A 16981-nucleotide genomic window follows, 5' to 3' on the forward strand; every position below is an offset into this window, starting at 1 on the left:
CCCACCCCCTACCACCCCCCACCCCCAAAAAAATTAAGTTTTTTTTAAAAAAATATTTTCAATTTCAAAAATTATTTTCTACTCTAGTAAAAATAAAAGATATTTTTCAAAAATATTTTTCATTCATAGATCAAACAGTAAAAATCTTTTCCGAAAAATATTTTCTACTCACCAATCAAACATGATAAAATAAGTCAAAAATCAACTTATTTTCCAGGAAAACATTTTCCATGAAAAATATTTTCCTTCATACCAAACACACCCATAATCTTTTCACTAGCCAACACAAAAATAACATCTGATCTTAACTTTGCCAACCTTAGCAGTTAGTGGGTAGAAATTAAAAGACTTGTATACAATCTACTAACAATTAATGCGTGTATAAGGAGATTAGTGTTCGTTTAGGCTATTTATTACCTGATGTAATTTGGATGTCTTTGTGTTGTCGCCAAACAATCAATGTCAAGCGGCATCTGGTTGCGTTATGACCAAGAATTATTAAACCCTCTTTAACTTCTTTTAATAATCATGGCCAGGTGACATATGATATTAAATAAATTATGAACCTGGTCCATAAATCATCAATTAATAAAAATTAATTATTTAATAAATATATGTCAATTAAATAATTGTAGTTATCGAGTAATTTAAAATCTTCAAATCAACTTCACCGACTAATTAAAACTGGCTCGGAACAAATATTAGGAGGGGTAAAACTATAATTTTATGAAAATTTCCAAAAATGACATTCCTGCTCATTACATTTTCTTACTTTTATGCGTCACAAATATATTTTAATTTATTTGTATTACAAATCAAGTGATTTATACATACACAAAGTCATGTAATTTATAATGAATTAAATTTAATGTTACTTTGGTTGAATTAATATTATTGTTATAAAATTCATTGAATTCAATAAGAAACTACGATAATCTATTTTTTTTAAAAATTCCGATTAAAATTTTATGTTTTTTCATCGACAATGTTAACCGAAAATTACAGTTTGAAAATATATTTCTAGCAATTTTTTGAAAAGACAACATTAAAACCGTGACTCGATTTGTATTTTTTTTCTTATACACTATCTTTTTTAAAATGGTCAATTAAGATATCAATTATCCAAAAAAATTATTTCATTCCGTGCAAAGTGCAGATGAGTAAACTTTTTAGTTCCAAAGTTCAAAAATCATAGAATCCATTATATTTACTATATTCAAGTTTATCAAGTATTTAAAGTTCAAATTCTAAACTTCAAGTATGCTTCAATTCAAGCTCAAAAATCCTTAATTCACAATATAATTTTAAAAATCTCAATTCAAATCAAACACTAAATCAATGTTATAAGTTCATAAACTAATTCACAATCAAATTTACAAACTAGCAATGTTAATAACATAACTTTGACAAAATATATAAATACAATAAGCTAACATAGAAATTAAAAAAATTAATCAAATTAATAAAAATTTCATAAAATCCATAAATCTAACCTTAATTATTAGTTTGAAAATTGGGATTTAGAGGGGGGAGATGCTGGCAGACCGGAGGGGTGGACAACACAGAGGTGGGGCCGGCGGACGGGAGGGGTGGTCAGCAATGGTGGTTGAGTGGTGGTGGAGAGAGTTAGAAAGAAGAAGAGAGAAGAGAGAAAAGTATAAAGAACGAGCACTGCCCTTGAAAAAATGCACAAAAAGCCACGGATAGTGTTGCTCTATCCATCTTTTTTTTAAATGTTTGATTAATAAATTGACTAAAACCGATGGATAAAGCAACACCGTACGATGCTTCTTTTTTAAAAATTACTGATAATAAATGACGGACGAAGTCGTTATAAAGTAATTAATAAATTGTTATTTTTAATCAAAAGCGACAAATTGTCACAATTGATAACTAAAAATTCACCTAAAATGATTGACAAAAAGTCAGGTCATTTTTGTTAAAAAAATAAAATAAAACGATGGGCAACGTCGCAAATGCGTTGCATTCTTGGAGCGATGGTGTTTATCATATTTTTTAGAACTCTTTTTAGTAGTATAATACTAATTGAAAGTTCAAGAGGGGTGAAGTGAATTATAATTTTTTGTTATTTTAGTCGACTGACACTTAGAAGTAGTTGATTGTTGAACAGAATAATGGTGAATATTTAATGAAATTGCAGGAAGTAGAATGCAGATAAATAAATTGACACAAGATATTTATATACTGATTTAAATCCAGTGTAAATCCTAATAAATTCCCTTGGGCTTGCACAAGGATTTTCCTGTGTAAGATTTTGAAGTTTTTTTTGTAGTCATGATGTGTGTTTTTTACGTTCACACTCAATAGTTTTCTTTTTTTGTAACTCTCGATATGATGCCTCACTAAATAATATATTTTTCTCTTCTCGTTTGAGTACTTTTTAATACGTAATTTTTTCTGAAAAAAACTATTTTAATAAAAATACTTTTAAATATAATTAATTTTTAGTCGGTTGACCAAACGTACTCTTAAGTGATCTTTAGAAGACACTTGATAAGTGCTCTGATAAGTATTTCGATGACACCTACGAGTATAGGTACTATAGACTATCTTTTTTTCTACTCCCTTGTGTAATTTCTTATCATCCTCCTTTGTTCGATTTTTATTTCAGACATGTAGCTCTTCCTCCTGAAGTAGCCAAATTGCTACCAAATAACTGTTTGTTGTCTGAAGTGAGTCTTTACATTTTGATGATATAGTGAAATTAAGATGCATACACACAAGGGAAGTAAAATTAGTCAATCAATTGGAATTAAAAGGATTACTAGTGTTGCATACCTAACATTAGGTCTCGGTATTGTCAACAATCTTTCTTATTTCAATTAGATGGTTGTATCATAAGTTTAGTGATGAGCAGTGAAATAAAATTTCAAATCCACGCATAGCAAACTGTGGAATAGCTTGGCATTAATGTATAGTTTTTATTGGGTTGCTGTTTTAAGGGGGATTTAGTTTTTAATTAATGTTTTTATAAAAAAAAAAAAAGCTCTATAATTTGTTTAAGATTTTATTAGTGTACAAACAACATACCTAGTGTATTCCTATAAGTGAGGTTTTAGGAGGGTAGGGCTGGTGTAAACCTTGGGAAGGTAGAAATACTATTTTCGATAGATCCTCAGCACAAGTAAAACATACCATAAAGGTATGAAATGGGAATATAGTAGGGAATAAATTTGATTAGAATTTTATTTGTATGCTAGCATTTCATATTATTCATGCGCTTGTACTAGTGGTGGCAAATGGGCGGGTTGAGTCAAATTTGGGCGGGTTGAAAATGGGTCAACATAAAATGGGTAATAATTCAACCCTCCCATATTTGATATGTATAAAAATGGATTGGGTAAATTACTAGTTTACCCATATTTACCCATATTTTCACGAGTAAATAGTACTCTACTTAGGAATTTAACATGGAGAAAATATTTGTCTTTTTTTAGAAGAAAAATGTTGAAAATGCTTCATTTAGTTTTATTGTATCATAAAAGTAAAAAAAAAAAATCCTTTAACTTTTCAATATAAAATAAAATTATGTCATAACAAGGGGAAAATATTTTTAATTTCAAAGTAAATGAATATTTGTATTTTAGGACTAAACCATGCTTAATGCACTTTAAGCAATGTCAATACTAATACATGATTTGCTTATTTTACACTATGTATTTATTATCCAATATAAAATTAAACAAATAAAAAAATATAATTATAAGTAACAAAAGAAATGTACATTTAAAATATATATTTTNTCTACTTAAGAATTTAACATGGAGAAAATAATTTAGTCTTTTTTTAGATGAAAAATGTTGGAAATGCTTCATATAGTTTTATTGTATCATAAAAGTAAAAAAAAAAAAATCCTTTAACTTTTCAATATAAAATAAAACTATGTCATAACAGGGGGAAAATATTTTTAATTTCAAAGTAAATGAATATCTGTATTTTAGGACTAAAACATGCTTAAGGCACTTTAAGCAATGTCAATACTAATACATGATTTGCTTATTTTACACTATGTATTTATTATTCAATATAAAATTAAACAAATAAAAAAAATATAATTATAAGTAACAAAAGAAATGTACATTTAAAATATATATTTTTGGAGGGCCAAACACTTCACCTTTTCAATTATAGTGAAAAATAATTAGTTCTATAGAAGAACGTAAAAAGCAAGAGAAATTACAATATTTTTAGTGATATCATGAATTTATAGTAAATAAAAGTTAGAAGCTTAACCCATTTGACTAATCCATACTTTACCCATATTTTACCCATATTTTTATGGGTTGAATATGGGTATCAACCCACATTTTATCCATGTAAAAAATCACTCATCCAACCCATTAAAATATGAGCGGGTTACCAAAATATGGGCTCATTTTACCGGCACTAGCTTATATGATTGAACTGTTAGAATGAGTGGCGCACAATTGGAGTTCAACAGAGCCGAGGATGGGTTCACTATGTTGTTCATCGACTAGAGCCACACATCATGATCTTTAGGAGGCCATTCAACTATCAGCAACAATAAGAGAACTAGGTGATAACTCTCAAATGTCCTCCTTAAAACCAATTAAAAGAGAAAACGGTCGTAGTCAATAAAAACTCAATGAAGAGTCACGATTGAATCCCACCGAGAATGGTATATCATAGAGAATTCCTATCAAGAAGTTTGGATTGTAAAATTGCTCATTTGTAATAGTAAAAACAAGTGGGTGGATGATTTCACCAATGTAATAAAAATATTTGGTTATAAATTATCACAATTAAACTGAAATTTTGAAGATTCAAGAGTTAACAAGCAATCTAGGGGTGCGTGGATTTTGAAATCGATGTCACATAGAAGTAATTGTGCTGCTCTATAGTGATGAACATTCATGAATAAGCTAAGTCATCTTCAATAAAGCTAATCATCTTTTGGTCCCAAGCATCTATACATAGAATCTCCTTTCGGTCTAATCTAAATGCCACGCTAAACAACCCAATACTTTACTTTATTCTCTCTTTCGATGCAGAAATAGGACAAAGAGATCCGACCCATAACCTTTATTTTCTAGCAAGTTACAGACATCAAACCTAAATTGCTAGTATTGGATTAATTACCCACTCCAATTAATCTCTTTCGAACATCCATCAGAGTAATAAGTAAGAATTAAGTTTGCAACCTTAACCCATAGATTAAGCTCATGCTAAATTGCCCAAATTCATGTATGAACAAAATAAAAATAGAGCATAACGCAATACCCACTACATTAAATCAACACCAAATCCCATAATTAAATCCCTAGATCTTGGGGTTTTAGCCACCCATCACAAAAAGTAAATAAAGAATACCTTCCTTGAAGGCAACCATGGGTAACATGAAATTAAGCAATTACAAGTAAATCCACTTCGGTTTCAACTTCAATTTATCAAATTCAAGACCAAAGTTTTAAAACCCCAAAAGCTAGAAAGTATTCTTAGAAGAGTCAAGTTTTCTCTCTCAAAACTCTATCTTAGAACTAATTTTTCAGACTTCAAAATCATTATTTTTCTCTCCTTTGGGCTAGTTATAGCTTCCCAAAATTTGGCCATAACGCAATGAGCGTCTTTTAGATGACCTCTCACAATAGACCTCTCACAAGTCACGATACATCTTGGTGGCTCCCGGGTGAAAAGAATATCGAGAACTATGCGCTTCGGATAAAATTTGTTCCCTCAAGTCATCCACATTTGGAACACATATACGACCTTGGTATCTAAGTACCCCATCCCCCCTTTGGGAGAAAGCCTCAACGAACTTTTTAAGTACCGCTTCTTTCAATTCTACCAAAGTCGGATCAAGAAATTGATTTGCTTTTACATCCGCCACAAAAGACAATTCTGACCCTTTATGAACTATGACACCACCCTTGGCGGAGTCTACCAACGGAACACCCAATCGGGACAACCTATGGACTTCTCAAGCTAAATCTCTCATATCCTCATCAACTTTTGCAACACTACCCATCGATAGTTGGCTAAGAGTGTCCGCTACTACATTCGCCTTACCGGGATGGTATAGGACACTCATATCATAGTCCTTCAACAATTCGACCCACCTTCTTTGTCAAAGATTCAAGTTTTTTGGGTAAACACATATTGTAAGCTTTTATGATCGACGAAAACATCCTCCAAATCATTAAGGCAAATACAATCGTCGTTATTTCGAGGTCGTGTGTACGATAGTTCTTCTCATGAACCTTTAGTTGCCTTGAAGCATAGGAAATCACTTTACCATTTTGCATAAGCACACATCCCAACCCAACTCTAGAGGCGTCGCAATATACCACAAAGCCATCCGTACCTTCCGGTAAATTCAACACTGGAGCAGTGGTAAGTCTATTTTTCAACTCTTGGAATTTTTTCTCACAAGCATCTGACCATATGAACTTAGCCTTCTTTTGAATCAAAGTTGTCAATAGAGAGGAAATCGTAGAAAACCCCTCAAAAAGTCTTCTATAATAACTGGCCAAACCCAAGAAACTTCTAATATTGGTTGGTGATAGAGTTCTAGGCCAACTCTTGACCGCATCCATCCTAATCAGTCTACCTCAATACCCTTGCTTGAAATAATATGGCTAAGAAAGCCACGGACCTTAATAAAAATTTACATTTACTAAACTTTTCATATAGTTGTTGGTCCTTAAGAATTTGCAATACGATCCTCAAATGATCAATATGCTCATTCTCACTCCTTGAGTAAATCAAGATATCATCTATGAATACAATTACGAACATATCAAGGTATTGTCTAAACACCATATTCACCAAATCCATAAATGTCACCAGGGCATTAGTCAAACCAAAGGGCATCACCAAAAATTCATAATGACTATATCGGGTCATAAAAGCCATTTTTGGAATATCTTCTTTCTTCACCCTCAATTGGTGATAACCCGAACGAAGATCAATCTTGGAGAAACAACTTGCCCCTTGAAGTTGGTCAAACAAATCATCTATTATCGGAAGGGGATACTTATTATTAATGGTCACCTTATTCAATTGTCGATAATCGATACACATACAAAGGGACCCATCTTTCTTTCTAATAAATAAAATCAGAGTACCCCATAGAGAGATGCTCGGTCGGATAAAACCTTTATCCAACAAATCCTTTAATTGCTCCTTCAACTTCTTAAGTTTCGCCGAAGCCATTCTATAAGGAGGAATAGAGATAGGTTGTGTATCCAAAATAAGGTCAATTCCAAATTCAATTTCCCTTTCAGAAGGAATACCGGGTAGATCTTCCGGGAATACTTTTGGAAACTCCTTTACTATGGGGACCGACTCAAGAGAAGGGGTTTTGGAATCCACATCCCTTACCCTAACTATATGGTAAATACAACCCTTGGAAATCATTTTCCTAGCTTTAAGGTAAGAAACAAATTGTCCTCTAGGCATATAATTTCCCCTCTTCCACTCTAGGATAGGCTCATTTGGAAATTGAAATTTGACCACACGGGTTCTACAATTAATTAAAGCGTAGCATGAATGCAACTAAATCCATACCAAGAATGACATCAAAATCTAGCATGTCAAGCTCTACCAAATCAACAAGAGTAACTCTATGGGATAAGGAAACGGGACATCTCCTATAGAACTTCTTAGCCAACATAGAATCACCAACAGAGGTAGAGACAGAAAAAGGTTCTAACAACACATCAGGGAGCACATTAAACCTCATAGCTATATAAGGAGTCACAAAGGACAAATTAGCCCCTGGATCAAGTAAAGCATACACATATATATGGAAAATTTTAACATACCGGTCACCACATCCGGGGAACTCTCTTGATCACCTCTAGTTTGGAGAGCATAAAATCGATTTTGCTTAGGAGCACTTGCACCCGAACCACCTGGACCACATGCAGGGTAGGGTTGAGCCCTACGATGACCATCTCCATCATTATTTGCAACCGAAGGACAATTCTTTATGTAGTGATCAGTCTTTCCACATCCAAAGCAAGCATTGGAACCCGCTAAGCACTTCCCTTCATGATTTCTCCCACATTTTGCACAAGTAGGCATTGAAGGCCTATTACAATCTCCTTGAGGTATTAGGTTAGACACCCTCTCATTGTTAGGCCTTGGAGGAGCACTAGAAGAACTTTGCTCGGAGAACTTTTGTCGAAACCTTGAACGACCCCGTCCATCGGACCTAGAATGTGAGTAGTTACCATCATCCACTCTTGCTCTCTTTGCCTCTCTAGATCTTTCCTTAAGCTTTTCTTCCTCAATTTTTGGGCATGCACCATAACACGAGAGATGTCCATGTCTTGGACAAAAATAGTAGTGCAGGATTCTTTGACTACCATGTCGAATACTCCCCGATACAAAGTTACTCATCTTGGCCCTACGATCAACCACAATAGATGGAGCATACTTGGATAGTTGAGTGAACCTTAAGGCATACTCCCTCACACTCATATTTCCTTCTCTAAGATTAATGAACTCAAGTACCTTGGCCTCTCTCATCTCAAGAGGGAAGAATCAGTCAAGAAAAGCACTTTTGAACCTTTCCCATTCTATAGGTCCCGCTTCCACTGGCCTTGCCTCTTTCCACTAATTGAACCAAATCTGAGCAACCCCTTTGAGTTGATAAGTGGCTAACTCCGCCTTCTCTACCAGAGTCACTCCCATAATAGCAAGTACCTTGTAGACCTCATCGATAAGTCTTCCTCACTTTGGAGCCATAAAATTCAGGAGGGTTCATCCTTGTAATATCCCTCACTATTGCCACCGCCATACCCACATTTGGGTTCATGGGAGCTACCACCTCTCTATTGTCTTGTGTCGTCACGGCTTGAGCCAACACTTGGAATGCCGACCTAAACTCCGCATTTGTTACATTCTCATTCAATGGGTCAATCGGAGCTTTGGAGGAGCTTGGGGAAGAATTGAGGAGGAACCTCTTGATCAACTTTGCCTATCTCCATTTTTCTAGCATTAGCCCTTCCAGTAGTCATATCTTGAAAACCATCGGGTAAGGATTTAGAGAAAGATCGAATAGAGTTTAACTTCATGGCAAGACTTAGAGAAATGAAGAAGTGAGATTTCCTAAACATCTAATAGTCTCTCATTCATAAATGTGGAACGCTTCACACTTATGAACAAGACTCTACTAGACGTGATTTGAGACATCCTAGAACCATTCTAAACCTTGTACTCTGATTACCAAGTTGTCACGACCCAAGGTACCTCCTAGATGTAACAAGGCGTATAAGACCCCAAGAGGCCTCATACAAGCCACTTAACATATCATAACATAATCTAATAGAAAATGGTACGAAAATTTAAAACATTTCAACACAATCAAAGACTTTCATAAAACGAACGAAAGTCTATAACATTTGTCTCAGACCATCTAAACATGAACAATAGAATATCCTTGGGACACAGCCCATACAATAGTTCTAAAATGAAATGCTACATAAAGGAACAATGGTGGCCAAATCATCGAATACTATGAGGACTCATCAAATCTTCACTCCTTGATCAACTACGAACCTAGCCTTGAGTGTGAGAATCAAAGTTGTTGGACCCAACATTTTGATAAGAAATGTAGGCAAGAGTATGAGTTAGTACAAAAATGTACTAAATATGATGGCTACCATAAACAACATAAACAGAGTCATTAATCAACATAAGGCATAAGGCATAAGCATAATCAAGACATAATAAACATCATAATGAGAGAGAAATAATTCCTTAAGTAACCTCACTTAACCTTAGTCAAGACTTGGGTCAACTCCTCTAGTCAAGCTTACATCATGGAAGGCATATCTAGCAACACTCCAAGTAAACGTCTTCATAACATAATCATATCGTTCATACTTACTTTTAAAGATATCGGGATTCACCTCTATGCCTATCTTATAATGGCTACTGGGTATTCACCTCTTGCCTTACTAACTTTAAGATTATGGGTACTTGCCTCAACAATCACATTGTATGACATGGGTACTCGCCTCCACATCATTTCACAAGGATCATGGGTACTTTCCTCCATGTCCTTTGATCATAATAGGAATGTGGGGAATCACCTCTTGTTCAATTCTAAGGAGTATGGGAAATCACCTCATATCCTTAACATATGGAGGTCAAGGGTAATCGCCTCTAGCCTCATCATTTATTTAGCATTTTAGTCTAGATTCATTTTAGGTGAGCAATCCTTTCAACCTAGAATCATTCATGTGAGTAGGCCTTTCACATTCATACAGTCATGCTTAGCAATTCATTGTAGGAAGTATATCTTTCATACTACAACATCAACAAACAACAATCCATAGTCTAGGCTTTACTCTCAAAGAATCTCATCTCATGATCATAATCTATGCTCTACTCTCAATAAATTAACATCATAGTCATCATATATTCTTCAATCTAAGAAATTCTAGTCATAATTCATCCATCCTATCAAGAGGTATCTAAACCCATGAAGTTTCCCTTCTAGGCATAAAAGCCAATTTCATCAATCCTAGGTTAGAAACATGGAATAGGCATGGGTTCATGTAATTGCATCCTAAAAACATGATTTACTACCAATTCAATCATAAACAATCATTATCTACTCAATTGGATCAACATTTGTCAATACCCACAACATTGGAAGAAACCCTAACTCAAATTGGGGATTTCATCTTCACAATTGGGGAAAACTAGGAAACTCCATGGATGAAAGAAGTCCATTGATGAAAATCCATCTTACCTTAATTACAAAGTCCACAAATGCTTGAGGATTGAGAATTGACCTTGGCCCTAGCTTGAACTCTTTCTTCTTCTTCAAGTTCTAGGGAGAGAAATATTTGAGAGGAAGCTCTTGGATTTTCTTTTGATTCTTGAGAGAATGACTTAGGTTGGGGAAATTTGGAAATAAAATATTTATATACTTTTCTAGGTTAAGAGAAAAACGACGTAGTAGAAATTTTGAAAAGACATTAAAAACCCCAACATAAAAATCTGCAACTTTCCATACTGAAGCTTACCAAGTGGACCCTTGGCTCACCGAAAATTATAGTAGCTCCCTTAAGGAGGCAAGTCCACTAGGCGATGTGGTTGAGCATTAGGCGATGCACCAATTAGATCAGCGAGCCCCGACTTTGCTCGCCCAAATCTCCAGTACATAGGGCTTCCTAGGATGTCCACTAGGTGATGGGATTGCCACTTGGCGGATCGCTTAGTAGCTTTGGCGACCACACTGCCTCGCCAAGTTGGCTTGGGCAGAAAATGTTTTTTGTCAACAATTTCTTAGGCCTCTAAGGCTCTTGCCCTGTTCCTTGGCATGTCATCCCCACACACTTAGCCCTAGTTAAGCTTACTAGGTTCCGAGGTGATACATAAACTCTAACTTATAAGCCACATTATCAACCCTTTTCAGGATTCTGTAAGGGCCTACATATCTAGGACTGAGCTTCTCTTTCTTGTCAAATCTCATCACCCCCTTCATAGGTGACACTTTTAGGAAAACCCAATCATCGATCTCAAACTCTAAGTCCCTTCTCCTTACATCTACATAGGACTTTTGATGACTATGAGCTATTTTTAGTCTATCTCTGATGAGCTGAACTTTGTCCATCACTTCATGAACCTAATTTGGCCCTTTCAAGGCTTCTTCACCTACTTCAAACCAACCAACTGGGGACCTGTATCTACACATATAGTGCCTCATAAGGGCCCATCTAAATATTGGAATGAAAGTTATTATTATATGCGAACTCTATGAAAGGTAGGTGATCATCCCAACTATCCTTAAAATCGTTCGCGCAAGCTCTAAACATGTCCTCTAAGGTCTAAATGGTACGTTCTACCTCACCATCTATTTGTGGATGAAATGTTGTACTGAGATTTACGTGAGTACCAAGATCTTTCTGAAATGATATCCAGAAATAAGAGGTAAACTAAGGACCTTTATTTGAGATGATAGACAAGGGAACCCTATACAACCTGACTATATCATTGATGTAGAGTTTGTTGTAGTCCTCTGCTGAATCTGTAGTCTTGACAGCCAAGAAGTGAGCGGACTAAGTGACTTTGTCTACTATCACCCAAATGGAGTCATGTTGTCTGAGAGTAAAAGGTAAACCCGTAATGAAGTCTATGTTTATCACTTCCCACTTTATTTAGGAATGTTAATCTCTTGAGTCATACCTCCTGGTTTATGATGTTCTACCTTAACCTATTGACAATTAGGACACTTAGCCACAAAATTTGCTATGTCTCTCTTCATGTCATTCCACTTAAAGACTTCCTACAGATCACAGTACATCTTAGTAGAACCTGGATGAATGGAATTCCTAGAGTTATGGGCTTCTATAAAGATCCGTTGCCTAAACTCACTTACATTAGGAACACATAAGTGACCCTGACACCATCTCCCCCTTGGGAGAAAACCTCAACTTTTTGCTGATGAACTACACCTTTTAACTGAAGTAATATAGGATCACTATCCTATTTTTCCTTGACCTCCACTACTAATGAAAATTCTAACCGATTCTGAACTATCGCACCACCATCTGACATGTCCATAAGACCAACTTCTAAGCTAGCAAATCGGTGAACATCTTTTGCTAATTCCTTGTTTTTTCCTCAATATGTGCTACAATACCCATAGATAGTCTGCTGAGAGCATCAACCACTATGTTGGCCTTACCCGGATGGTAAAGCACATTCATGTCATAGTCATTGAGGAATTCAAGCCATCTCCTCTAACGTAGATTCAACTCTTTCTAGGTGAACACATACAAGTAATGTCTCAAAATCTTTAGGGCAAATACTACTACAGCATGCTCGAGGTCATGAGTTGGGTAGTTCTTCTCATGGACCTTAAGCTATCTAGAAGCATAAGCTATGACCTTAGCTTGCTTCATCAACACACAACCTAGGCCAACTCTGGATGCATCACAATAAATCACGTAACTGTCTGAACCATCTGGTAGGGTCAAGACCGGAGCTGTAGTTAACCTTGTCTTCAGTTCTGAGAAGCTTTTCTCACACTCATATGACCACTAAAACTTGACCTTTATTTAGTCAACTTGGTCAATGGGGAAGCTATGGATGAAATTCTTCAATTAATCTCATGTAATTAATAGCCAAACCCAAGAAACTTCTGATATCTATTAGAGAGATGGGTCTGGGCCATTGTGTCACTGCCTCTATTTTCTGTGAATCCACTTGGATTCCTTCGTTAAATACCACATGACAAAGGAAAGACCGACTTTAACAAATCACACTTGCTGAACTTAGCGAATAACTGGCGATCCTTGAGATTTTGCAAAACAACTCTTAGATGAGTCGCATGTTCCTTCTCATTCCGAGAATAAATGAGGATATCATCAATAAAGACAATAACGAACAAATCCAAATACTATTTGAACACCCTATTGATTAAGTCCATGAAATTTGCAGTAGCATTTGTTAGTCCAAATAACATAACTACAAATTCATAATGACCATACCGAGTTGAGAAGGCTGTCTTTGGAATGTCACTATCTCTTACTCTAAGCTGATGAAAGCCGGATTCGAGGTCTATCTTCGAAAAATAACTAGCACCCTGAAGTTGGTCGAACAAGTCATCAACACTAAGGATAGGTTGCTTATTCTTGATTGTGACTTCATTCAACTGAAGATAGTCAATGCACATTTTGAGAGAAACATCTTTCTTTTTCAAGAACAACATTGGAGCACCCCATTGAGAGATACTAGGTCAGATGAAGCCCTTATCTAGAAGTTCTTTCAACTGTTCTTTCAATTCCTTAAGCTCAGCTGGAGCAATTCTGTAAGGACGAATCAAAATGGGTTGGGTATCTAGAAGGGGATCTATTCCGAAGTTGATTTCCCTTCCGGGAGTAACTCTGGGAAGATCTTATGGAAACTCATTTACTACTGGGACTGACTCAAGAGTTGGGGTTTCAGAGTTTGGACCCTTGACCCGAACAAGATGATAGATATACCCTTTACAGATCATCTTTCCGGTATTAAGGTAAGAGATAAATTGACCTATAGACACTGAGCTACTACCATTCCATTCTAAGACTGGCTCATTTGGAAACTGAAACTGAATGATCCTAGTTCTATAATCGACTGAGCCATAAAATTAATGTAAAAATCCATGCCTAAAATGATATCAAAATCTACCATTTGTAACTCTACAAGATCTGTTGAGGTGACTTTCTAAGAGACTGTGACAGGGCAATTTTTGTATACCCATTTAGCTATAATTGGGTCAATAACTGGAGTAGAGACTGAGAAGGGTTCTGAGAGAATTTCTAGACTGACACCGAAATTTACTGCTATATAGAGAGTTACAAAAACAGTATCTCCTAGATCTAACAATTCATAAACATCTAGATGAAATACTCATAACATACTAGTGACCACATTAGGAGAATCTTCCTGGTCCTGGCGAGCCTGGGGAGCGTACAACCTGTTCTGGCATTGACCGCCACCAATACCAGTTGAAGCACCCTGTTGAGTTAGGCGACCTGCTGGTGCATCTAGAGTTGTAGACTAGGCCCTATTATTGTTCCCTCATTGCCCCTGCTAGGAAGAAGGGCAATCCTTCAACCTATGGCCAGACTGACCACACCCAAAACACCCTTCCTTTCCTACAAGACACTCGCCCGGATGGTTCTTACCACATTTTGGATAAGTCGAGAAAGTCATGTTACATGAAGTACTCCTTTGATACATAGAGCCTGATGCCCTACCTTTATGATCCTGTCGAAACATGGGGGATGGAGCACTAGCTGATGAAAGTGCTGGGGTTGTAGACCTCTACTTAAACTGTGAGCGATTTCCACCACCCCAAATATGCTGAGAGTATTCATAGTTCCCTATTCTAGCCTTCTTGTTGTCCTTAGCCAGTTCCCTAACTTTATCTCCCTCAACATGCTGAGCATGAGTCATAAGCCTAGAGATATTCATATCCTATAATAGCATACATTCATATACTCTGTCTTCACCAAGTCGGATACCCCAAATAGAAACTTACGCATTTGTGCCCTTGGATCTGCAACCATATGTGGAGAATACATGGAGAGCTAGGTGAAATAAAATCAGTATTCCTGGACTTACATAGTACAAATTCATAAAATCCTAAGTTTTAGCCTCCCTCAACTCTCTCGGTAAGAACCTGTCAAGAAAAGCTCCAATAAAACACTCCCAAGTCATAGGAGTTGCATCCGCACCCCTGTTTTCTTTCCACTGAGTGAACCAAATGTGAGCTACATCATTAAGCTGGTAGGATGCAAACTCTACCCTATCATTACTAGTCACTTGCATCACTGCAAAGATTTTCTTAACCTCATCAATTAAGTTTTGTGGGTCCTCACCAACCTGCAACCATAGAAACTCAGGTGGATTCATCCAAAAAAAATCTTGAACCCTAGTTGCAGCTCATCAAACAATAGTGTTAGTTGCTGATTGTTCTGATTGGCTACACTGTGAGCCAAAAGTTGGATCACATTCCGAAACTATGCATTCGTAAACTCATGGTCCAGGACTAGAGGAACTGTGTTAGTGTTGGGTGCATTAGCATTCCGTGCAAAAGTTTTATGATGAGACATGATCTAAAACGTATAATGACGGATTAAAACGGAGAAACTGGATCATACCTCACGCACGATAAGAGTAGCAAAGAAAGTAATTTTTTTCTTAAAACACTTCATAGACTCCCTCCCATAGATATGGTGCACTTCACACCCATGAAATAGATTCTACTTAGTGCAACTTTCAGATATCCTAGGACTCTTAAACCTAATGCTATGATACCAAGTTTATTAATCCCCAAGGCTACCTTCTTGGTGTAACATGGCGCCTAGGACCATGAGTGACCCCAAGCTAACCCTGTGTCTGGCATACATCAAGCATATATCAAGCATACTGAGAATAATTGAATACAATATATACTATGTGGAAGCTAAATCAATGGATAACTGAAAGTGGGGAATGCCCAACTAGTCTGAATGTATAAAACATACTAAGATTTTAGCGAAAACTAAAGCAATAACTTAATAACTCAAGTTGATTCTACTACTATGTCTGAAAAACCTCTAATTGAGTTAAAATGTTGAGACATGCCCCCCGGCTAACTCTAACAAAACTGAAATCTAGAAATAAAGACTATAATGAAAGCATGTCTATTGTCCTCAGAATATGAGGACTCACTACTAAAGCTGTTGAAATGCGGACCAAGAATTGATCTAAGCACGATCTGGATGCTAAGTACCTGAACCTACATCATGGAAGGATGTAGCGCAGAGTATGCGTTAATACTTTGAATGTACTGAGCATGTAGGATATATATACTAAGCTGAACAAGCATATATAAGTTGAAAGAAAGCATAACTTAGAATTATTGTAAATTGAGCAAGAATGTAAATACTGAAAACATAATTGAAAAGCTAAATTGAATGCAATGACCAAGTACTAATCATGAACATGTCATGGTGAACTGAATACTGAAGTATATACTGAAGTATATACGGAAAACCTGGTCAAATGCACTGAGAGTCTGTGTGAGCTACTATTAACTAACATAAAATCATGTGAGCTAAACGTGGAGTCTGATGTATACGCCCCATCAAGAGGACCCAATATACCTTGACAGCGGTATAAAGGCATGACTGACGTGATTACTAAATTTGATGCCCAATATAGGGGACTTATAATCCTACGGGGGCACGTAGTTCTGGGACTATAAGGGTACGTTGAACCCTAGTCCAACTCGGTGTTAAGTCTACTCCCAACTAAATATGTATCTGACTGAAATGTAATTGAAATACTGACATAGGGAATAGGTCAAATACTGACATGCAAATCTGAGAATGCAACATTTATATACTGATAATGTGACATTCGAAAACTGAAGCATGATTATCTGTTTAACTAACCTAGCAAGTGTAATTCATGAACTAAGAAAAACTACACAAACTAGGGTTCTGAG

This window comes from Solanum stenotomum, chromosome 3, assembly GCF_019186545.1.
Source record: "Solanum stenotomum isolate F172 chromosome 3, ASM1918654v1, whole genome shotgun sequence".
Lineage (NCBI taxonomy): Eukaryota > Viridiplantae > Streptophyta > Magnoliopsida > Solanales > Solanaceae > Solanum > Solanum stenotomum.